The following is a 15,032-nucleotide window of genomic DNA, read 5'->3' as shown; positions in this document are numbered from 1 at the left end:
GGTGAGGCCACCATCCCAAGTATTTATGGGTTAAGAGAAAAGGAAAGTTGCTGGGCGGAGTCACTGGGAATTTGGTTCTGGAAGGGCCCCAGCCTGGCCCTGTGGCATCTCCCTTGGGAACCCTGGGAGCATGAGGTCACAGACTTGTGGCCTCCAGAGCCCCTGCCAGTACAGCCCCTTTGCCTCATCTGGTGCTCACTGCCTTCTCCAGGCAGGATTTCCCTGTCAGCACGGCCAGGGCCAGCACCTGCCCCGGGGCTGTGCAGGAAACTGCACTGGTGCCCTGCTTGCTGTTTGCCTGTCAGAGAAGGAAAAAACCTGTCCAGTTTGTTATGTGATATTTTAATTTCTGTATTTTTTTAACCAGTCACTATTTATTACGGTAAAAATAAAATTATATTTGCATTTCTCTTATAGTAAATACTGGCCCAGTAAATACAGTAACTGCCTTAGAGTTAAACATCTTCTCTTATTAAACTCTTATTAAACTGTATGTGTAGGTGATGGACTAGTAATTAAATTAAACTATCTGGAAAGAACAATGAAATAGAATTAAGTCACTTATAAGATTCGTTTATAAAGCAAAATGCTATCCCAAGAACCAGAATTCCATCAGACTTGGGTTTGAGCGAAAGTATAGTCTCTTAAGTAGCAGCAGTTTCTTAAACTAGTAATGAAAGAGAGAGGATTCACAGTTCTTTTTGAGGAGGAACAGGACACGTCCCAAGTGTCCTGGTGCAGTTCTGGAAGTCCACAGGTTTGGTTTATTGGAAGTCCGAGTTGCCCTGTGATGGGGCTGGGCGGGGTCCGTGGAGGCCTCCTCCAGGAGCGTGGGAGGGAGGCGGGGCTTGCCCTTGGATCTGGGGCCACCATGAGCCTCAGCAGGTGGGAAACATGGCCTGGTGGGCTGGGGGGAGCCTGGGCGGAGGGGAGAATGGCTCTCTACTTTTAAGAGGAAGGCCGCCAGTTGGTGAGGGGCCATGATGGGGCCCCACCCTTGGTCACACTCTCTGTTTTGGAAAGATGCTTGCGATGTTCTGACTCTGGAGGGACCTTCCAGTAACTGGTTCATTCTTAGGATGCGAGCCGTCCTCTCCTGTGCCCAAGTGTTCGGATTGCTTTGTTGGGTCCTGTTCTGGGAAAGTTATTTCCTCCTCAGGGATGGGGCTGGTCCTGTTTGCTCTTCAGAGTATGCCTCCAGGTTCCGTATATCTGGTGACTTTCTAGGGCAGCATCTTCTAAAAATGATGCCAGTTGCACACATACTCCTTTTGAACAGAGCTAAGCATGTCAAGAGTTTTTGCACTGCTCCCAATCAGAGGAGCCTGTGTTTGTGCAAGTTATTTTTCTCTTTTTGCATGGAGTCGGCTTTTCATTGATTAGAGAAGTGTGAACAGAAATGGCCCATTAAGACGCTGATGACAGGCATACCCCCCGCTCCCTGGGAGGCTGTGGGGAAGTAGGTCCTGTCCACAGGTCATCCAGCGGCTCAGCTACCACCTCCCAAATCTTCCCAAGGACCAGCCTGAAGCCAAGCGCTGTGGGGCCTCACAGCCCCAACACGTTGTCGAAGTCCACCATAGATCCCCCCATGACCATGGCTCCACCACCCACAGCACACCAATATCCCAGGGTTCCACCTGGAATCCCAGCTGACACCAGGCAGCTGGGGCAGACCCCCAGGGAGGCTGCTCTAAGGGGAGGGGGCTCAGGGAAGAAGTCTCAGCCCCATCATTGTCCTGTGCTCACTCTTTCTCTCTTGCTTGAGGCATAGTGTGTGTGCACCTGTGTGTGTGAACCATTTCCATCCTGACACTGTCTGTTGCAACTCTAAAAAATAAAGACATTCTCCTATATTACCAAATACCATGATCCTCCACTTAACACACGTACCAATTCCCTAATGCTGTCTAATACTCAGACCATGTTCATTCTTCTCCACTTGTCCCCAAAGTGCATTGGATAGCTCATTTTGTGAAGTAATATCTAATCAAGGGCAAATAGACATTATTTGGTTTATGTTTGGTTGTTCTATCTCCTGATAGATAACTGTAAAAGTTTGTGTTGAAGTATGTTATAGACACTCTGGAGTGTCTTTTCATCTAGGTTAATACAACAGTACTCCCTTTAAAACTTTTTATTCAAGTATGAGGTATAGGCAGTAGAGCACATGAGTCTTCACGGAACAGCCAGTGAATCTTCTCATATGTGTACACCCAGGCAGCTCCACCCCGATCCAGATATAAAACATTTCACAGTCTCCAGAATTTTCTTCAGTCCCTTCTCAGCAGTTCTACCCTCCTTCCCCCATGGAAGCCATGTGCTGACTTTTATCACCATCAATTACTCTTGCCTGTTCTTGGATTTGTTTTGTATAATGGGAATTGTACCGTCTGATTTTGTTTGCATTTAGCTTGTTTAGATCAAGATAATGTGTTTGAGACTCATCCCTGTTATTGCATGAAGCAGTAGTTCATGTTTAAAAATTTCTCTTTATTATTCCATTGTTGGGATAATCCTAGTTTATTCTTGCGTGGATGGACATTTGGGCTGTTTTCAGTTTTTGGCCATGATGAATACAGTTGCTGTGAACATTCTCGTATGAGTCTTTTTGGAAGACTTAGGCATGCGTTTCTGTTGGATATATACCCAGGAATGGAATTGCTGCATCAAAGGATTTGGTTAGCATTAGCCGATGCTGCCAATTTTCCAAAATATGTTACCAATTTACATCCCCACCAGCGACGAAGGAGAGTTCCAGTTGCTCCACATTTTTGCCAAGAGCAGACGTCGTCATTCTTTTTCATTTTGGCCAAGCTGGTGGATATGTGGTGGTATCTCATTATAGTTTTAGTTTGCATTCCCTCATAACTTACGATGTGGAGCCCATTTTCATATTACTGTTGGCCAGTTTGTTGTCACTTGCCGATTTCTAAATTGGGTTTCTTCATCTTGTTGATTTGTAGGATTTTTTTATGTATTCTGCTTTTGTGTCTTTTGTTGAATTACAGGTATCTTATTTCATTCTGTGACTTCTCTTTCCACTCTCTTAATGATGTTTTCTGATGAGTGCATTGCAAATGCTGTCTTCTGCAGAACGCAAATACCTAATTTTAATGAAGTACAATTTATTGATTTACTTTTACATTAGTGCATCTTGTGTCCTTTTAAAGAAATCTTTGCCGACTTCAGAGTCACAAAGATATTTTCCTATGTTATATTATAGACGTTTTAACTTGTTTCGTCTTTCACATTAGATCACATTTAGATTTGTTTCTTTGGGTGGTGTAAGTAGGAGTCAAAATTCATTCTTTTTTTCGGCACATCCTCAGTTGACCCAGCACCGTGTGTTGAAAAGGCCGTCCTACCCCTGCTGCCTTCCCCTGCTACCTTCATCAGGAGTCAGTGACCGTATATGACTAGGCCTATTTCTGGCCTCTCTTTTCTGTTCCATTGTCAAGCTGACTATCTTTGTACACTGTCTCAATTTACTGTAGCTTTATAGTAATTTTTGATACCTGGCAATGGGAGTTTTCCAGCTTTGTTCTTTTTTAAAATCATATTGACTATTCTCAGTCCTTTGCATTTCCATGTAAATTTAAAATCAGCTTGTCAATTTCTACTTTTAAAAAGCCTGGTAGGGTTTCTTAATTGGTATTATGTTGAATCTGTAGATCAATTTTGGGAGAATTGACATCTTAACAATATTAAGTTTCCAATCCATGAACATAGTATGTCCCTCTGTTTATTCAGGTCTTCTTAATTTCCTTCAGCAGTGTTCTGTAAATTTGAGTGTAGAAGTCTTACACATCATTAATTAGAGCTATTCTTGGCTAATTATTTGCAGCTGGTGTTAGTTGTGCAAGTGTGGTGGGTTGGCAGTTGGGCTGGACTTACTCATGTGTCCTTAGTCAGCTGGTGGCTCATCTCTGCCCCACATGGTCCCATCCTCCAGCCGATGAGCCCTGCTTTGTTCATGTGGTGGCTTGGCAGGGTCCCAGGAAAGAGAGCATAAGCTGCAAAGGCTCTTCAGGTTTCACTTCTGCTGTATCCTGTTGTCAAAGCAATGTCGTCATGAGGCAGCCCCAATTCAGGGAGTGGGGAGAGAGATGCCACCTCTCTGCAAAGAATCATGGCTATTTTTGCAGGCCTCACAGATAGGATAGCAAAATTCACCTTGCATTTAGCACCTACCTCTGAAGTGTTAATCCTTGTTGAGATCCTTCACATGTTAATAGCAGGTTTGGGCTAAAGTTAACCTGTACATGCACATGATATAGAGCACATGGAAGTATTTTCAAGTCAGTTTCAGACAGATAACAGCCTGGGATTTGGGGCCAGGCAGAGCTGAGTTTCGATCTTTGTTTGGTCCCTTCCCTCACCTTTAAGATGAAGATAATGATCCCCAACTTGTAGGGTGGTTGTGAGGATTGAGTGAGGTGACATCCTCGAAAGTCCCCATCAGAGCCACAGGATGGGGCTGTGCAGGCTCTGGTGGAAGGGGGAGGCCAGCCCCTGACCCGGCCCCTGCAGGCTCTGGTGGAAAGGAGAGGCCAGCCCCTGACCCGGCCCCTGCAGGCTCTGGTGGAAGGGGGAGGCCAGCCCCTGACCCGGCCCCTGCAGGCTCTGGTGGAAGGGGGAGGCGAGCCCCTGACCGGGCCCCTGCAGCCTCTGGTGGAAGGGGGAGGCCAGCCCCTGACCGGGCCCCTGCAGGCTCTGGTGGAAGGGGGAGGCCAGCCCCTGACCGGGCCCCTGCAGGCTCTGGTGGAAGGGGGAGGCCAGCCCCTGACCGGGCCCCTGCAGCTCTGGTGGAAGGGGGAGGCCAGCCCCTGACCTGGTCCCTGCAGGCTCTGGTGGAAGGGGAAGGCCAGCCCCTGACCCGGCCTCTGCAGGCTCTGGTGGAAGGGGGAGGCCACCCCCTGACCGGGCCCCTGCAGGAAGCAGCTCTTGCCTGGGGCCGGTGCCTTGGGCGGCAGAGCTGAAGGGTCAGGCTGGGTTCCACGCGGCACTGTGCAGGGGAGGCAGAGGGACCCCAGAGCCCAGGCCCTGTTCAGAGTGAAGGGGCAGTGTTGAGCCTGCTGTGAGAGTGCGCTTGGGAGGAAGCCTGAGGAGAAGTGGGTCCTGCTTCCCTCAGAATAACTGACACAGAGGGAGGGCCTAGAACTTTCCTCATGCCCTCCTTCCTCACACTCCTCTTGCTTCCTGTGAAGCTCTGCTCAGGAGCGGGCACCCTGGAGCCCACGGCTTGCAGTGGGATCCTGCGGCTGCCCCTGGCTGGGGTGTGGTCTGGGACGAGTAGTGCCTCCTCCCTGGGCTGCTGCCTGCTCATCTGTGAAATGGGGGTGGAGATAGGACCCTTTCCTAGAGCTGGAGGGAAGATGCAGTGGGCGCAAGGTGGGGTCTGCCATGCGGCTCAGCCAGGGCAGAGGTCCAGCTGGTCAGCAAGAGTAGTTGAGCACCGCCTCAGCCGGGCTGGGGTGGTGAGCAGGTGGGCAAGGTGCTAACTTTGGCAGGGGACAGGCAGACAGTAAACACCCCCACACAAGGTTGCAAGGTGGTGGGAGGTGCTGGAAAAGGCAGTGGAGGCTGGGGCTGCCCTAACCTGGGGGGTCAGGAAGGCATCTCTAAGGGGCTGAATTGGGTGAGCCCCGGCGGGTGGGCTCAACCCAGGGGCGCCTGCTGTTTCTCAGCCATCATGTCTGTGATCCTGGGGCAGGAAAACAGAGTTCAGGCACCCTTCTTGTTTGTGCACTTTACAGTCATTGTCAAAGGACTCCAGGCGCCCCAGGGCCTGCCGGTGACCCTCCCCCCCAGAATACCAGGCCACTGGACATGTCAGAGCTGCAGCATGCTCTGGGCTGTTTACTCAGGCCCCACAAACATCCTGTCCAAACAGGGCTCCTGGCGGAGTTGGCCCGCTCATCACCCTCCTGCCAGGTGGAGACATTTTCCTGCAGCCTTTCCAAAGCCACAAGTCCTTATGGCTTTAATGTCCGGAGAGGGGATTCTCTAGAGGGGTCACCACCTCCCGGCTGGTTTGTTGGGGCGCCCATTGTCCTGTGATCAAAGGAGGTTAGAATGCCTGGAGTCTGGGAATCTCTTATAACAGAAAGCTGCTCGAATGGGCACTACCTGCGCACGATAAGAAGCACAGAAGAATGCGATAGGGGTAAACAGTGAAAGGCCTGCTCCTTCCTCCCTCCTCGGGCCAACTCTCTCCTCGAGGCAACCACGTGGCCAGTTTCTCGCTTCTCCTTCCAGAAATACTTCACGTGTGTCCACACGTCCCTTTAAAAAGGTCAGTGGTAGTTTATGATACATACTATTCAGCATTGAGCCTTTTCTTTTTAATTCTTCATAGTATATTCAGGAAGTGTTTCGTATAAGTGCATGAAGATCTAACTAATTCTTTCTAACACTTGCGTAAGATTGGATGGCTATAACATCAATTATTTAATCATTGCCCTGTTGGTGGGATTTTGGTTGTTTCTGGACCTTTGCTGTCACAAATTCGGCTCCAGCAAGCATCCGTGACGTGCATGTTTATGCCCATGGAGGCATTTGTCAGCAGATTTGATTTCTAGAAGGGGAGGTGCTGGGTCACGTTTTTTTTTTCTTTACACTACAGTGCATTATTTTCTTTTTATTGTGGTAAAATATACATAACATAAAATTGGCTATTTTAACTGTTTAGTGTCAACTTCAGGGGCATTATGTACATACTTCACACTGTTGTGCAGCCGTCACCACCATCCATCTCTGGAACTTTTTCATCTTCCTCAACTGAAACTCAGTCCCCATTAAACACTAACTCCCCGTTCCCCTTGCCCAGCCCCTGGCAACCCCCCTTCTACTTTCTGTGCCTATGAATCTAACTACTCTAGGGACCTCAAATAAGTAGAGTCATATAGTATTTGTCCTTTTGTGTCTGGCTTATGTCGCTTGGGTCTCATTTTTAAATGACTCTTAGTCTTTAGTCTTAAATTTTCTACTCATTCTACTTTTTTCAATAATGTTTTTGTTGTAAAGTGTTTGTGAATAGAAGAGAGTATGGGCCTTACATCGTCAAAGAAGCGTTTAAAGCGGGCGCCCACGAAGGCGCCAGCCAGCGGAGACAGAGGCTGAGGCCACCCACCCCACCCCTTCCACAGTTACCACTGTCTTGCCTCCCGTGAGCACGAGTTCCTTCCTTTTCTTTAGCGTTTTACCACTGAAACAGTTGCTTTGCTTTTCTCCTGTTTTTGAACTTCCTATAAGGGCAATATGCAGTCTTCTGTGACCGCTGCTTCCCTCTGAGGTCTCGTCTGTACGCCGCGTCCATGTTGTCCTGTGTGGTTGCAGTGCGTTCCTTCACATCGTGTGGTCCTGCCACCTTTCTCATTCACCCTTTCTCCTGTCAATGGACTCTTGGGTTGTTTCCAGTTTGGGGGCTACTGTCTGTGGGTCTCCAGGTGGAGACCACAGGCCTGTTTCTCCTGGGCATGTACCCGAGAATGAAGTCGCTGCTGTTGTTCGGTTCGCATATCTTCCGCTTTACTAGATGCTGGGCAGTTGTTCTAAATGGACTTATTCTCTGTCTGCTACTCAGGTTATGTCAGAGGCGGTGTTCCTGCCAGAGTCAAGGTCATGCTCTCCACGCTGGCAGCGCCCTGGAGCCCTGATTCTGTGAGGCAGACCGTGGCAGAGCCTTGGGAAGCCAGGATGATGCTGGCCCATGTCACTGTTAATCCCAGGAGGCCAGAGAGAGCCCGCTGGGCCAGGGCTGCGGCTGCCGCAGTGAGTGACGGCCTTCACCTCTCTGACCACAATGCTTAGGACAGCCGGAGGTGAGGAAGGCCACACTCCCTCTTGGCCTGAGCTCGGGCAAAGTGGACAGAAATGGGCGAGTCCGTGAAAAACCAGAGGAAGGCAGAAAAGGCAGGGGAGGGATTGCTGGCCGCTGCACCAGCTTCTCCCGCTAGCAGGATTATTGTCCCCTCCATCCATTTATTGATCTGTTTGTTCATTTGTTAATTAATTAATTGGAGAGTAGTCACCCAACCCCTTCTGTGTGCCAGGGGCAGGGAGCTGCTGCTGACTGAGCACCTGTTGTTTGCCAGACTTGGAGTCTTCTCACTTCCCCACTTGGTGAAATGTGGGTGGGGAGAGGTTATTTGCCCATTTTACAGGCGAGGAAATGGAGGCTCAGAGGATGAGTGACTTGCCCACGTCCCCAGCCAGTGAGGGCTGGGGCCTGACTGGACGCCCATGCCCACAGCCCGTGCCCACGCCTGTGCGTCTCTATGACTGGGTAGAAACTGCTGCCTGAAGGTGGTGTGAGAGAGGTGGACCAGCCCGGGGTTGCATTCTTCTTTCTCATTTTCCTAAGCCTGTGCCCTAGGCTGTATATCTTAAACTCTCAGATCTATGTTGACACATCTGGGAAATCAAGATAATCGTATGACTTCTGTTGATGTGGGCTTTGAATGAGATGATATACTCCGAGGGCCTGGATGCTCCATCCAACCCCAACCCCAGATTTTATCGAGTACCGGCTGTGTGCCAGGCCCTGTGCTGGGCACTGGGGACCTTGAAATGACCAGACCCATTCTTGGCCTGTGAGAAACCTCCCAGTCTGGTGGTGGAGACAAGCTTGTCACCTGACAGTGATGTCATGGTGAAAGCTTGTACCAGGTGCTAAGGTGAGTGAAGCCAGAGGAGGGAGCTCTTTGTTCTGCCTGGGATGGAAGTGGGTGCTGGTGTGAGCACAGCGGATGGGGAGGCAGGGAGTCCCATGTGAATTGGCTCGTTAAGGGTGGGTATTTGGACCTTCAGTAGTTGGATAAGGAGAGGAAGGGCATTCCCAACATGGAACTGCATGTGCAAAGACATAGAGGCAAGGAAAAGCCGCGTGGCTAGGGCAGAGGGGTGAAAGCTGGGACGTGAGTCTGGGCAGTGTGGTGAAGGCCCTGATTGTCACGCCAGGGAGGGGTGCTTTATCCTGTAGGGCAGTGGCCTTCTATTGGAGTCCGTGGACCACAGGGCTCCCCAAGATGACTTGGGGCTGGTGAAGGCCAGGGCATTATGAGGAAACTGGGTAGGGTGATGTGATGAGGGGTGGGGTGGAGGAAGTCAGGGAGATGGTCTCTGAGGAGGTGAGAGCCCCAAAGGAGGAGAAGGGACAGCCCTGAGGACAGTGGGGGTGGGGCAGGGCACAGGGAAAAGGCAGAGGATTCCAAGCAGAAAGTATAGTGAGTGCAAAGGCCCTGGGGCAGGACTGAGCCTGAGGAGTTCAAGGAATGGAGAGAGTGAGTGGGAAAGGGGGTCAGAGAAAGGAGATAACGTGGGGAGGTTGGCAGGCTCACACCGTGTAGGTCTTTGTAAAGAAAGCGGGGACTCCTGGTGGCCTGTAGGCCGAGGACAGACACAATCTGATTTGTATTTGTGAACGATCATTCTGGCACCCCTCTCCTCTAGTCCATCTGGAGAGTGGACTGGAGGAGGACACAAATGGAAGCAGGGAGCCTGTTGGGCCAAGAGATGGTGGTGGAGCGAGGGAGGGAGGTGGGTGGGCCCGGGTGCTCTTTGGAGGTGGCCCCATGGGTGATGGATTGGAGGAGGGGGGTGAGGAGTGAGGAACTGGCCCGGCAGGGTCCTGGGATAGGCGAGGGCCCTTTACTCATGTGACACAGGGAAGACCTGGGGAGAACCCATTGCTGACAGATTCTGGCTGTGGGAGTGCCAGGGAGATGCCCAGTGGTGGTTCCTCAGCCCACTGTGTGCGTGGGACTAAGGCTGGAGACAGGCATGCAGGAGGGGCGAGGTGAAGAAGGCCTTTGAAGCTCGAGACTGGATGAGATCAGATGGGGCAAAGGTGTAGATGGAGAAGGGAAGAGGCCCCAGGACTATAACTCTGAGAGGTTGGTGACCAGGAACTTCAAAAGAGCCAGAGAGAGACAGAGGCTGGAGACCTCAGAGGGTGGTCAGGGAGGGAGACCTGGAGGAGAGGGTCTCTGGGCTGAGCCTTGAAGCCCTGGGTGAGGTGGCGAGTGGGCCCTCTGGACGAGGAGACAGGGGAGACACATCTTGTTGGGCTTTGCCTGGCCCTGCCTTCCACATTTTGGACAGTACCAGACAGGGCCGTGCTTGGCCTCTACTAATTCCCTCTCCTGCTCCAAGTGGTGGCGCTGAGTTCCTTTGTCTTAAAAGGTGGGAAAGGCCAGGAGAGAATGGGGGGAAATCTGCCAAGTGCAGGCTGAACCCTGGCATCTGATCAAGGAGGAGGCGGGAAGAGAACACCAATCAATCCATAGGGAAGCAGAACCACCTCTGAGGCTGGTGATGGTTAGATTCACAGAAAGGACCTTCAGGATCAACTGCATCAAGGTGCTTGTGTGACAGATGTGGGGAAGCTGAGGTCTGGAGAGGGGAAGGGCAAAGGGGAATTGAGGCTTGAGACTTCTAAGTCCCCACCTCGTCTGTAAAATAGGCATAGTCACAGTACTTAGTCATAGTAACTGAGAATTAGGGTGTTTGGACCCACACCTGGCTCACTGATAGCACTCAGTTCATTTTCGCTGTTACTGTGATCCTGATGAGGCATCCGTCCTGTGTCGTCGGCCTAAGGCCCAAGGATCTGTTGCAGCCTCCTAATCTCTGTAAGGCGATCCTGGAGAAGGCTTAGGGAGGAAGAGTTCAGTCCAGTAAAAGAAAGGATGTTGTGAGCCTGAGCTATGCAGAACAGGCACGAGCTGCCTGGGTGGACTGAGCTCCCCATCACCAGAAGTATTCAAGCAAGGTGAGACTCCTATGAGCCCAGAGTGTAATGAGAGATGTTTAAGCATGTAATGGTAGCATCACTCCCAGTGGCCAGAGACACTCAAGTCCTGACTCTGTGACTTTGTAGAGGAAGAAACAGACAACTGAGAAAGTAAGCTCATAAATAAACAGGAGGATTTGGCCCAGCGACAAATGCCGTGAGGAGATTTAAAAGTGAGCGATGCGGTGGGAGAGTAGCTGGGGCTGGCTGCGTGCGCTGCCTTTGCCATCCAGGTGTCTTACACTTGTATGTCGTCAGCTGTACGGAGGTTTTCCTTTTTGCTTGTGGATTTCTTTTTTTCCAGCTTTATGGAGATACACTTGACGTATAATATGGTGTAAGTTTAAGGGGTACAACATGGTGGTTTGAGATACATGTATGTTGTTAAATGATTACTACAGTAAGCTTAGTTCACACACCCATTGCCCCACAGAGTTACCGTCTTTTGGTGGTGGTGTGGTGAGAACACTTAAGATCTACTCTCACAGCAGCTGTCAAGTGTACAAGACAGTATTGTTAACTGTTGTCACCATGCTGTGCAGTAGATCCCAGAACTTACTCATCTTATAACTGGAAGTTTGTGCCCTTGGACCATCTCCCCATCCACTCCCCCGCCCCCCTAGTCCCGGGCAGCCACCACTTTACTCTGTTTTATGTGTTTGGCTTTTTTAGATTCCACCTATAAGTGAGATCATGCAGTATTTGCCTTCCTCTGTCTGACTTATTTCACTAAGCGTAATACTCTCAAGGTCCATCCAAGTTGTCTCAAATGGCAGGATTTCCTTTTTTTTTTTTATGGCTGAACAATATAATATTCCATTGTGTATGTTTGTGTGTGTGTGTGTGTATAGCACATTTTCTTTATCCATTCATCCGTTGATGGACACATGGGTTGTTTTCATGTCTTGGCTTTGTGAATAATGCTGTAATGAACGTGGGGGTGCAGATGTCTCTTCAAGATAGGGCTTGTTGGGCCGGCCCCGTGGCTTAGCGGTTAAGTACGCGCGCTCTGCTACCGGCGGCCCGGGTTCCGATCCCGGGCGTGCACCGATGCACCGCTTGTCCGGCCATGCTGAGGCCACGTCCCACATACAGCAACTAGAAGGATGTGCAACTATGACATACAACTATCTACTGGGGCTTTGGGGGAAAAATAAATAAATAAATAAAATAGAAAAAAAAAAAGATAGTGCTTGCTTTTCCTTTGAATAAATACCCAAAAGTACCAAAAGTGGAATTGCTGGATCATATGGTAGCTCTGTTTTGAATTTTTTAAATTTTTTGAGGAACCTGCATACTGTTTTCCACCAGTAATGCACAGGGGTTCCCTTTTCTCCACATCCTCGCCAATACTTGTTATCTCTTGTCTTTTTGATGACAGCCATTCTACCTGGTCTGAGGTGATATTTCACTGTGGTTTTAATTTGCATTTCCTGATGATTAGTGATGTTGAGCACCTTTTCACATACCTGTTGGCCATCTGTATAGCTTTGGAAAAATGTCTGTTTTGGTCCTTTGCTCTCTTTCAATAAAATTATTTTTTTTTGCTATTGAGCTGTATGAGTTCCTTATATATTTTGGATATTAACCCTCATCACATAAATGGCTTGCAAGTATTTTCTCCCATTCAGTAGGTTGCCTTTTCATTCTGTTGATGGTTTCCTTTGCAGTTTGGTGTAGTCTCACTTGTTTACTTTTGCTTTTGTTGCCGGTGCTTTTGGTGTCATTACCAAAAAATCATTGCCAAGACTCATGTCAAAGATCTTTTCCGCTATATTTTCTTCTAGGAGTTGTGCGGTTTCAGGTCTTACATTTAAATTTTTAATCCATTTTGAGTTGATTTTTGTATATGATGTGAGATAAAGGTCCGGTTTCATTCTTCTGAGGATTTTATTTCTGAAGAAGGCTGTCTTATCCTAAAATTATTTTCTTAGGTTTTCTTATAATACTGCTGTTAGAGTTTTGGAATTTATTTTTGTGTGTGGCGTGAGGTGGGTCCCAACATCACATTCAGTCCTTTCCCCACTGAGTTTGAATGCCACCTTTATCGTATACTAAATTCCCATATGCACGTAGTTCTGCTTCTGAATTCTATTCTGTTCCATTGATCTCCTTGTCTCTGTTTGTTTGTTTGTTTGTTTTTGTGAGGAGGACCAGCCCTGAGCTAACATCCAACGCCAATCCTCCTGTTTTTTGCTGAGGAAGACCAGCCCTGGGCTAACATCCGTGCCCATCTTCGTCTACTTTATATGGGATGCTGCCACAGCATGGCCCACAAGCGGTGCGTCAGTGTGCGCCGGATCCGAACTGGCGAACCCCGGGCCGCCACAGCGGAGCGCGCGCACTTAACCACTTGTGCCACTGGGCCAGCCCCTCCTTGTCTCTTTAATTATTACAACTTTAAAGTATGTTGTTCTTCTTTTCTTTTCAGAAATTTTCTTGGGTATTCTTAAACATTTCCTATTTTGGATGAATTTTAGAATCAGCTTGACAAATTTCATGACAAACTATCTTGGGACTTTGGGATTGCATTTAAGTTGTAGATTAAATAGAAGAGAATTGATATCTTTGAGGTATTGAATCTTCCCATCCAGACACATAGTATGTTTCTAATAAAGTACACTGTTTTATCTATTAGACAATTAAATTTTTTTATTCATGTAGATTTAGCATGTTTACTATAGATGTATTTCTAGGTTTGTTTCTGTTTTGAATGGGATTTTTTTCCTATTACCTTTTCTATTTAATTGTTGCTGGTGTATAGGAAACCCACTAATTTAAGTATGTTGATTTCGGTTTTGGCCACCATATAATAATAATTATTAATTAGTATTCATTTTAATACTGTGTTAGTTTTGATTCCTTTGGATTTTCTAGAAAGATGAAATCATAACATCTGAAAATAATGACTGTCATCTATTCTTTTCTAATATTTCTACTGCCTCGTTTTTTCCTTGCTTTATTACATCTGCTAGTGTCTCTAGGACAGTGCTAAACAACAGAGTGTCAGTAGGCATTTTTGTCATATTTCTAACTTCAGTAGGGCATGTGTCTAATGTTCCACCATTGGGTGTGACATTTGCTACTTGTTTCTGGTAGATACCGGTTATCAAGAATTTTTTTCATTCCTCCTGATGCCTCAGAACAGCCCTCAGGTTGTTCCTGAAGCTTATTTTCCCCGTTTTACAGAAGGGGAAACTTGGAAAAGCTCAATGACTTGAAATGCCCACTGAGCAGATGAAGCTCATGATTCTTAGTGAGCTCTCACTGTGTTCCTGGAGCCTTATAGGCTGCTGACATCCCTTGGTGTATTTGTCCCTCAACCGTGCCAGGTTATGTGAGCTGCTCAAGGACATTTAGAGGCCCCTGTAGGCTTCAGCAACTGTGCAGCTGTAGGTCCTCATAGCAGAGAAGGACACTGTGTCTTTAGGGAGGAGAAATGGCTATACATGGCAGCACTAAGATGTGGACCCAGGCTCCAAGTTATTCCATTACACCGTGCTGCCCTTCGGCATACGCATAGGTGTTCTAGATGAGCTTTATCTTTGAATGTCGTTTATTTTCAGACCTCAGAGGCAAATGGTTGGGTTACTTATACTCCTCATTTCCTGGCACCTTAATCTTATTGTCTGTGCAAGACTCTCTCTTGTTTTATTTATGTCTTTATTCCCTTTTATCCACTTTCCCCACTGCCATCCCTCCACCCCACCACAGGCAAAAGTTCTCTTCTGTTTAGTCTGTGGGTTTTTTTTGGCTTTTGTGTGTTCTTGGAAAATGTGTATTGTAATTTCGTGTGCAATATTTGTAATTTGTGAACGGATCTCACTTGGGTTCTTCCTTTCCCCCCAGTGCTCTGTTCTGTGCTGCCCCACGTTGTTGAGTGTACACGTGCCCAGCTCCGCAGTGCTGTGTGTCCATGTGTCCAGCTTCCTGTTGTTGTGTGTACATTTAGTCTGTTGTTTCTGACAGCTGTGGAGTCTTCCACGGAGGACGTCCCCAAATTCTGTTCATCCACTCCTCCAGCAGTGAACACCCAAGCTGCCTCCATCTCCCTCCCACAAATAACACTGAAGTGAGCATCCTCGTGCTGGCTGCACTGTGGGCCTGGGTGTGGACTTCCCTGGAGTTCCACCCAGGAGCGGAACTGCTGGGTCCTGGATCATGTGTATAGTTAATTGTGTAAGTGATGCCAGATCCTCCTCCAGACTGGCTGCACCAGTCACCACTCCCACTC

At 48.4% G+C, this 15,032-nt stretch overlaps 1 protein-coding gene across 5 annotated transcripts in view; it reads left to right on the top strand.

Moving 5' to 3' along the window:
- FBLN2 (fibulin 2) overlaps nt 1–15,032 on the top strand; it is an 89,407-nt gene that overhangs the window by 41,054 nt on the left and 33,321 nt on the right. The window lies entirely within an intron of this gene.

The sequence above is a fragment of the Diceros bicornis genome, chromosome 2 (assembly GCF_020826845.1).
Source record: "Diceros bicornis minor isolate mBicDic1 chromosome 2, mDicBic1.mat.cur, whole genome shotgun sequence".
Taxonomy (NCBI): Eukaryota; Metazoa; Chordata; class Mammalia; order Perissodactyla; family Rhinocerotidae; genus Diceros; species Diceros bicornis.
This window is presented reverse-complemented; position numbering and strand designations above follow the sequence as displayed.